Source organism: Cebus imitator, unplaced genomic scaffold, assembly GCF_001604975.1.
Source record: "Cebus imitator isolate Cc_AM_T3 unplaced genomic scaffold, Cebus_imitator-1.0 Scaffold104, whole genome shotgun sequence".
NCBI lineage: Eukaryota > Metazoa > Chordata > Mammalia > Primates > Cebidae > Cebus > Cebus imitator.
In genome coordinates, this window is record NW_016107419.1 from 935,016 (window position 1) to 945,156 (window position 10,141).

The window sequence follows — 10,141 nt, forward strand, 5'->3', positions numbered from 1 at the left end:
GGAGGTAGAAATTAATAGACATAGGTGAAAACATAATAAAACTCCAGGCTTTATATCGAAACCCAAATCATAGCACAGCAGGAAAATCTTAAATAGATGTTAAGGAATTGAAAACCATGAATGCCTTTGAAATTCAACCTTTCCTAAATGTGCAGAACAAAGTTGATAGACATTCAGTGATGTTAATGGTATTGAAATGATCTCAAATTTAGAAGACTATTGCAGATGTGGCTAACAGGAGGCTTTCCTCATGGACTAAACACAATATTTCATAGCCCTGGCTAAGTATTAGAATGACCTGGACAGCATGTGAATTAATTGATTAGGGTTGGAGACGGACGTGATTTTAAAGCTCTTTAGTTAACCCTATTGTGCAAAGATGGAGAAGTAAACAGATTGGAAATGGTGCAGAAAGATTTTCAAAATTTTCAAATTCATAACATAATGTTTGCAGGTTCCCACCACTTCCACTACATAGAATAGCATTCATTTAAAAGAAGAAATAGTTTGGGCAGAGTCCCTGGAAAGAAAATGATTGCATCAGTAGATTGAAATCTGTTAAGTAGTAGTAGAACTTCTCCTTTTCATATAATATCCACCACACATGACAGAGTTATAAAATTTAATACACTAAATTAGATATGCAGATTAAATACGTTGCTTTGATTATATCTGTATCTTCCTTCAAGTCAACATCCCCTGGGTAGCAGGAAAAAAATTAATAGACATTTAAGCTTAGTCTGATTCAGAACTCAAGTTAGTCCTCTTATAGTAATGTATTTCTTAGACAAAAGAATTTGTTTCACAAATATCCTTCATATTTCCTGCTTCTTTTCCCAAGACACTAATCACATGTCACATGTGAGTTTTCATAACATGAGACAAAGGTAGAAGAGAAATAGTATTATCCTGGTTCCCCGAGCATGCACAGATAGCATCATCTGGTCTATGGCAGAACAATGCACTGTCTACTAGTTTACTGGATACCATACTTGTTTCCATGCTCACCTTTGACCAGTGAATCCTCTGATGTGATATTGGCCAACTCAAGCTGACTTGGCTTTTTTTTCAACCTTGCTTCTTGGAGACTCTTCAGTATCTGCCATATCATCCACACAGCCTTAAGGTTTTGTGATCCAGCCCTCCCTCCATCCAATGCTGTTAGCCTCAACTCTCCCTGCCACACATTTTGGAAGGTGGCAATTCTGTCTTCTCTTTATCTTTTTCCTGAATGATATGATAATTTGATATTCAAAAGATATATTTACGTATAGTATGGAATGATAAACATTGCAGACCCAAAGGGTGGGAGCGTAGGGGAGGGATGAGAAATTACTTAATGGATACAATGTACACTATTTGGGTGATGGATACCCTAAAAGCCCAGACTTCATCACTGCAGAATATATCCATGTAACAAAACTACATTTGTACCCCTCATCTTTATACAAAAAATAAAATAAGATGTCTAGCCCTGGAATGAAATAGAAAGGTATTCAGATATATTTGGTACTGGGGGGCTCTAATTTCATCATTTAGCTGCAAGCTTCCCTCACTCATCACTCATTTTTTTGTCTACATCTTTTTTTTATTTTTTTAACTGTCTCTTTGCTTTGCCTAGAAACTTGAAGACATAAAGGCTGATCAAAGTTTATCCTATTGAGTAAGGAAAGAAGCAAAAAGATATGGCCTCAGTTTTTGCTTTTTGTTTTTGTTTTCTCTTCCACTTTGCTTTCTAGCTAAAGGGTCAAAGAACCATGTCAGGACAAAGCCAAAAAAGGTCTGTGTGCTTGAGACCCCAGTCTATATGAGGAGTGAAAGGTTGTTGAAGAAGTGAAAGGTGGAAAGTTAGAAATACAGAATCTACCACATTGTTGACCCATTTTGATACTTAAAGTTATTTATTTAGAAGTAGAGGGAATTTGCTTACTATTTTCTAGAAATTATATTTTTGGGAGAAGTGCAACTTGTAACATTGAACATTAAAATCAGATAGCTATTAAAGTTGTTAAGGCTATCACTCTTAAAACACTAAATGGCAGGGAAAGAACTATATTCCTGTAATTGCTTATCTCTGTAATTTTAAATGGTATTTTTCTAAAAATATTCATTTAACCTTTCAGAAAACATAACACTTTTGGCAGGAATGCACTTACAATTTTGTAAGATAAGTATATAATAATCAATGTGCATGTATGTATGTGTTGGGGAGTGTAAGAGAGAGAAGAAATTTATTCTGGCAGAAGAAACGAAAGCTAGACTGCAAGATCACTGAATGAGTCAACATCACGGTGCAAATGAAAACTCTTTACATATTTACTTATTTAAAATCACCCTAGGGTGCAGACTGGAGCAGTAAGAATTAATTAGATTATACAAAATAGAACACCAATGGCCAAGAACAATTCTATTCAACCCAATATGAATTTTTAAATATCTTTTATTTTGCTTTCTAAAAATGCATATAAAATCCATTTGCCCAACTAATACAAGCAGCTAAATCTTTCATTTTTTTGTGGCTCTGGTCAATGACTCAGCTTCTCCAGCTATAATTTAGAAATTCTGAGAAAATATGTTCTTTTCTCCCTCACTGTACCACAGAACAAAAGTATTTATAAACATAAAACACTATTTGACCTTTCACCTTTCCCAGATAAAATTATTATATATATATATATATATATATATATATATATATATGTATAGACATGTGTGTTTGTTTGCTTTTGTATCACCAAAATACCTTATTTCATGGCCTGAGTTTGTGAAACTCTCCAAGTAGTTTCTACTTTACCATAAGCTTGCTTTACCTCTAGACTATATATAGTTGTATTCTGAAAATATTTAACTATGAAGCTAGCTACAAAAAGTTTACAAAGCTCCCAGATGTCTCTGTTTATCACTGATAGTGACTTGAATGAAGAAGAATAAATTGTGCTCCTTGTCAGACTCTGCCTTTTGATGTATCCAGTTCTATCTCCCATTCACCAGAAAACAATCCTAAGGGAAAAGACAGAAGGAGGAAATAAGAAACAAGACCACAACACATAGTATTTCCAAAGGGTCAGTAAAGTTTCACAAGCACACTATTGTTTTCCATGTCCACTGGGAAAGAAATAAAACAGCAATATCTCTCTGTCACACACACACACACGCACACATATATATGTGGTTCAACATTGTGGGACATAATTTGATCATCATGTCAAGAAAGCAGAGGAAGATCCATGTCAGGGGAGTCATGGTTTTTCCATCCTGAGAGATTAAGCATTAGCTCAACCATCATTGAAAAAATGGATTTAATAGGACAGATGTTTCCACATCACAGGAGGTAGTGTGAATACAAGGCCTTGAGGTCATTTCAACAACTCTTTCCCATTATTTTTATTATCTCATTAATCCTGCCAATTTCCTTATGAGGCTTTCATCTGGTATTATTAGATCTATTTAGCTGGAGGAGAAACTCTAGGAAAGGTGCAGTGAAATGATGTGTTTGAGGTCATATGAGTTATCATCCAGGCCTGGAATGAGCCACCTATGCACTTTTCAGACGGATTTTAGTGTCTGTGGCTGCCCTAACAACAGAAGTCATGGGATGCTGGGACTCTAGACACAGTTTTCTCCAAGTGGATCTATTTTTTTTTCAAAAATACTAATGTATTAGAAATTAGCCACATAGGAGTAAACCTCATGCATGGCTCCCTAAACCAATTAACATGTCAGCTCTAATGTACAGTTAGACAAATAATTTGAAAGATTTGTAAAAGAGCAGCATGAGAATTTAATCTCCACAATTAGGCAAGGATCTCAGTTAACTTTTGATATGCCTGAGGGAGCTCACAACTAAGAAAGTACCACCATTTTTGCTGCGTCTTGTTTGTGTCAGGAAAAGACAATGCTGGGATGCTCCAAAAGTTCCAAATCTGAGTACTGGAAAAAAACGTCAGAGCGCCTCATGACATCAGGTTGATAAGCAACCAGCCAATCAAGAGTTATCAAACCTGGTCCTAAAGATGACAGAGGTAGAAATTGCAAATTCTTTAAATTGGATATTCCAAAAGGTAGCAAACTGTTTTCCTTGGTCTGAAATGAGTTTCTTCTATTATTATTACAGCCTGTTTATCTTAATCCTGTGAAATGAAATGATTAAAGAATCTATAATTTCATATATAGCTCTTAAAAATAATTCCCAAAAGAATCTCAAATTCCTTTTCTTCATCAAAGGTATTTCCCATTTTATCACTTTGGTTATGAAAATCTGGAGTTTACAGAAAACCTGGAATAGATAGTTTATTAAATAACTGGCTTTTCATTGTTTGCCTATACGGCTTCCTTGGCCTGAACAGGTATTTGCCTAAAGATAAGAATTAAGGGAACTGAAAGGATCCTCACAATAAAATACATCTCTCTCCGCATTCTCTTACAGTGCCTAAAATGGCCATGTTATTTCTTTTGGATAAGCCATAAAAATATCTTGTCCAAATGAAAATACCATATAGAATGATTTAATAACTCAGCTGTTAGCTAGAAATTATTGTTTATTATCTAGATAATTCTCTAGCTTAAAAGTAGCTTAATCATATGATTTAGAGGGGATGTGTTTTTCTGTTATAAGATTTCATTGAGTCTAGTCACATTCCAGGCACTGAAAGTGCAGGAAACTGTATGAGTATATTCTGAGGGAGGTCAGAGAAGATTCAGCACACCCACATGGAAATTTCCAGGAGGTTGAGTTGAATGCCAGTGTGTATATTACGACTGCATCCAAAGGGAAGTGAAAAACCAATGAAAGAGGAATAGGAAGATTTTGAAAATAAATATATTGACTTTATACTTTTGCCGGCAGTTGGCCCTAATATTATACATCTTTAACCGAAAGTGCAAATTACACATTGTGAAAAAGGAACTCACTGTTCTCTGTGGTTTTCTTAACTTTGGTTCCAATGTTTATCTAATTGTACCAATAGAGGAAAAGGAACCAAATTATTTCTCTTTTGATTTCTTGTCCTATATCCCCTTCTTTCCTCCATCCCGATAATTTTTTCTTATCTCCCACCTCCAAGTTTACTATATGCCTGCCAAACATACATACTTTTAATAACTTTACTTTCTCTGGCCCACATTTTGGTCTAGGACAGATTTAAATTTATTGTCAGAAAAATAGGTCAATACTGAGGAAATCTACCTACTTCAAAACCTAAAGCTACGTTCCCAAACTAAAGGAAAGGGAAAACACATCCAAAAAATCCCACCACAGAGTAAACAGGCATCATTCTCTTCTTGGTTTCAATGTCATTTCTTATATCCCCTTTTCTTTCCATTTTTATTGGCAACCTGAAGTAGCTTCAGCGAATAGGGTTTTAACAGGGCTTTCTAAAATATTTCCAACAATAAAGACAACAGTTTTGAAGATAAAGCCAGGAATGTTTCAAGGCAAACACAGTGGTGCTCCTTCCTCTCCTATTCTTCCATCCAGCTAAGACACTTTGATTCAGTAATCTAAGCCCCAGCCACACACTTGACCCAGTGTTGTATCACCACATTCTGGGCAAGGCCATTTATTAACTGGCTTTCTGTGCTAGCTGGCTGTGTATGAGGACAGCTGTCAAGCTGGGACTTTTTCAGGTCCTTATTCCTTGATGAAAATTGACCTTGGACATTCTATTAATTACTCCAAAGAATAACATGTGCAGCAATAATCAGAAAAAAATAAAAGCCAAATACAATGTGTTCTTTAAAAAAGGTACAGTAGGTCCTGTAATAATGTCGTTTCATTATAACATTGTTGAAAAAATATATATATTATATATATATATTAAATAATATATATAAATATATATTATTTATTTTATATATCTACATATATATATATTTATTCCCAGCAGGGAGCCACTGTCTATGTGGTCTGCACATTCTCCTCATGTCTACATGGGTTTTCTCCAGGTACTCTGGTTTCTTGCCACAGATGCGCACCCTAGGTGATTGGAAGTGTCTAAATGTTCCCAGTCTGAGTGAGTGTGGGGGGTGTTACAGTGCACCCAATGACAGAATAGTGTCCCTTGCTGGGTAGGTTCTTGCCTTGAGGCCTGAGCTGCTGGGACAGACTCTTACCACCCATGATCCTGAACTGGAAAAATTGGAAAAATCATTATCTTACTCGTTTTCATTAATTTTTCTTAAATGTGTGCATAGCTCACATTTATTTCAATGTTTAATATTAAAAGTGTTTGGTTCTTTATTTAAAAGTTTAATGACTTTTTGTAAGTAAAAATATACCATAGGAACTTAACTTTTGTTTTTATCAATTAGCCTATGGCAAAAGTAGTTCTGTCATACATCAGTTCAGTTAAAGTCACAGTTTCCAAGAACCTATTGATGACATTAAGTAGGACTTTATTGTACACCATCAATGTCAATGTTACCCTGAATGTTGACCACTGCATGCTGACCACTGGCCCTTTAATGGGCTGACCATACAGCAAGTGCTTGTCCTGCTTTCTCCATTGGTATCTTTCTATTATTTACACGTTATCAAGCATCAAGCCATCCTCACCGTGTGCAGTCCCTCACAGGGAATATTTAACCATCTGTAGCAGCCATGAAAGAAACTGAAGTTGCTAAAGAATAAAAATTATTTGATAACTCAATTAACAGACAGTAAAGGAAAGCATGGGTAGAACAAATAAATAAACATTGCATTAGTGGATGAGATTTTAAATGGCCAGTTTTATTAGTTTCCTGGCTCATCATAAATTCCATCTGGAGAAAGACATTAAAGGCCCAGTGGCGAACACCAACTTTCCTGATGCCAGTGATGAGAAAAAGCCATCAAAGGCAATAAGCCACTCTTGCCTCCTCCATATCTCTAAGTATCTAGTAAATAAAGGTTAAGCTCATGGAATACCAAACTTTCATTTGTTCAGCCCCAAACTTTGGAGTCAATTTTTTACTTTCCTACTCTCTCAAGCCACATCCAGTCCATTAGAAGATTCTGTTGGCCCCACCTTTAGATTAGATCCATAATATGGCCATGTCTAGCCTCTCAACCACTACCACCCTAACTCAATTCACCATCATCTCGTGGAGTATATAAGAGCTTCCAAATTTGCCTACTTGTTTCTCAACACAACACCAGTGATTCTGTGAACAGGTAAGTCAGAACTTATTGCTCTGTTTCCAACACCCTGGTACATTTCAGCATCTTCTAGTTTACTAGCATCAGTCCTTAGCAGTGATTCATGAGGCCCTTCATCATCATTGGACTCTCCCCTTCCCAGCACATACTACTTAACTTCACATGCAGCTGATCTCACCCTTGCACACTCTGCTGCAGCCACCCGGGCCTTCTCACTGCTGCTTAAAAACACCAGGCACATGCCTAACTCAGAGTGTGTATCCTGGCTGTTCCCTCTACCAGACTGTTCCCTAAAATACTCTGCCTGAAAACCTGTGCAAGGTTCACTTCAGGTCATCGCCTAAGTGAATTTTTTTCCATAAGACCTACATCAATCACCCTATTTAAATTTCAGCCCCTCTCCTCCAGCCCTTGTAATACCCCTTATCAACTTTTATATTTTTTCCTTGTCATTTGGCAACTACTATTTTCTTTTTTATTATATTAATTGTTACCTCTCTTCCTTCCACCCCCAAGGGCTCCACGATGACAGAGATTAGTGTCTTTTTTGCTTATATGTCTCTGACACGCCTTCTCAATTTTGATTATACTGAATATATGAATTAACCCTCGAAGAATCTTAACAATACCGTTTCTTCCAGTTTGTGATTATGGGCTGTCTCTCCATTTATTTAGAACTCCTTTACTTTCTCTCAGGAACATTGTGTATATTATGAACTATTGGTTGTGTTCACCAGTACATCTATATTGCTATAGTTAATATATCCACCACTAGATTTTATTATTTAATGTATTAATAAAGAAACATATATGATACTGTATCATAAATTTGTTTTTTGTATTTTAACAACTTAAATATAATTGGTCTATTTAAGTAAAAGCAGAGTACACATACAATCCCATACAAAGAAAGCTGTATTTACATTACTTATGTTTATGGTTCTAAAGTCAAAAAGGAAATTGAGATTATTTTGTAGTACCTACTGCAGGTGCTAATCACCAGATTTGCTTTCTTCTTATGAGAAAACCTTCTGTTAGGGGATTCCTGACCATGAACTATACATACATAGTATATATGTACATGTATATACATGTCACCAGCATTTTTTACCATAAGTGAGATTCTTATGACTCTGAAATATCCAAAGAAGCTTGAAACGTATTCCAAAAATGTTTGAAAATTGAGTAAGAGTAGGAGCTATTTTCTGTGTGGGTTGTTTTTCCTATAAACCTTTCATAGTCCTAGTATGTTTATCCACAGGACTTTACTTCTCTCTTCCCCACACTCCTCTTTACATTCTAATTGTAGATTTTTGCAGCTTTTTTGCTTATGAATTGCTCAAGTGAGTTGTCAGGTAAAGCTTCTAAATTTAAATTCTATTTTTAAACATGCATTTTCCATGTCTGATTTTTTCCCTACATTTCTTAAGCAGCATTTAGCAGAATATGTATCTATGTGTTTGCATGTGTAAATATGTGCTTTAAATGACCATGGTCCCTGGATAACAGAGGATGTATAGAGAGATTACATAATACAGCTTAGAAGATCATTTCTCATCATTTCTTGGAACTATAGTGTGTGGCCGTGAAGACTGAGCTTTTTATCTTCCACCATGTAGTATAGCCATGTAAAACCTTTAGTGTTATTCAGTAGGTTTAATTTTACACTAGATCCAAGCCACATGCAGATGTATCATATATTAAATGGAACAAATTATATAGAAAATTTAAGTAGAGGATATGGCCGCACCTATGGTGAAGATGACCAGTTTTTTATTCTAACCTTTTATGTTCAGAGAATGTCAAAATCCGTAAAAAGCTCTCATTTGAAGAAAGATATTCCTTGTCCTTTCCCCAGCTAAAGATGATGACATTTTGAGAAATTTGATAAAAAATTAGTTCAGCAAGTATTATCACTACAAAGAAGCAAAAGCCATCTTCTGATGGTAAACTTGAGAGCCAGTCAAATGTCAACCGATCCAAATGGCTGAAAATAAAATGTCAGAATGAGGAAGCTTTGCTGAACACATTTTCTTTTAAAATTGCTGCCAAGAACAGGACTCTTTTAGGGGTGGCTATGCCCTAAAAGAGGCCTGTGGACAGGAACTGCATTCCAGAAATAAGGGAACTATATGTGCATTTCTCCTTCTGCTAAGGAGAGGCTTAAAAGCTAAATACCTCTGGGCCCCTTGACTTGTTCTTCAAGACAGACCACTTTCAGGGTTCATCAATACCACAAGCTTTCTATCATTAAGCGTGTGTGCTGCAGGACTGGAACATCTGGGCATGGCTACTCCAGCACAAAACACACACACATATATACACAAACAGCACCACACACACACACACACACACACACAAAATGTTCTTGTTACTAACTAGATACAACTAGTTAACTTGTTCATTCACTAGTCATGCACTACATAATGACACTTAGGTCAATGACTAACCACATATATAACAGTGGTTCCATCAAATTATCAAACGTTACTTTTACTATATATTTTCTATGTTTTGATACACTAATACTTGCCATTGAGTTTCAATTTCCAACATTATTTAGTACACTAACGTGCTGTACAGGTGTGTGACCTAGTAGCAATAGCCTATACCAGATAGCCTAGGTGTGTAGTAGGCCACACCATTTAGGTTTGTATAAGTACATTCTAATGTTTGCACAACAATGAAATTGCCTAAGGATGCGATTTAAGCAATGCACTCTATTTCATTTATTTTTCTCCTGGAGAGCTAGTATATTTTGCTCTCATGTAGCTCAAATTCAGTCTTTCCTCACTGACCCCTGAACCTATCTGTTAATTCCAAGTTGAACAGCTCTCTCTTTGCAGGACCCAACCTCAACTGTGTGCTTCTATTTCTCAATCCTTGATTCCCCTTCAAACCAATTTTAATCAAGTTTTCCTACTCTGATTTTTTTTTTTTTTTTTTTTTTTTTTTTTTTTTTTTTTTTTTTTTTTTTTTTTTTTTTTTTTTTTTTTTTTTTTTTTT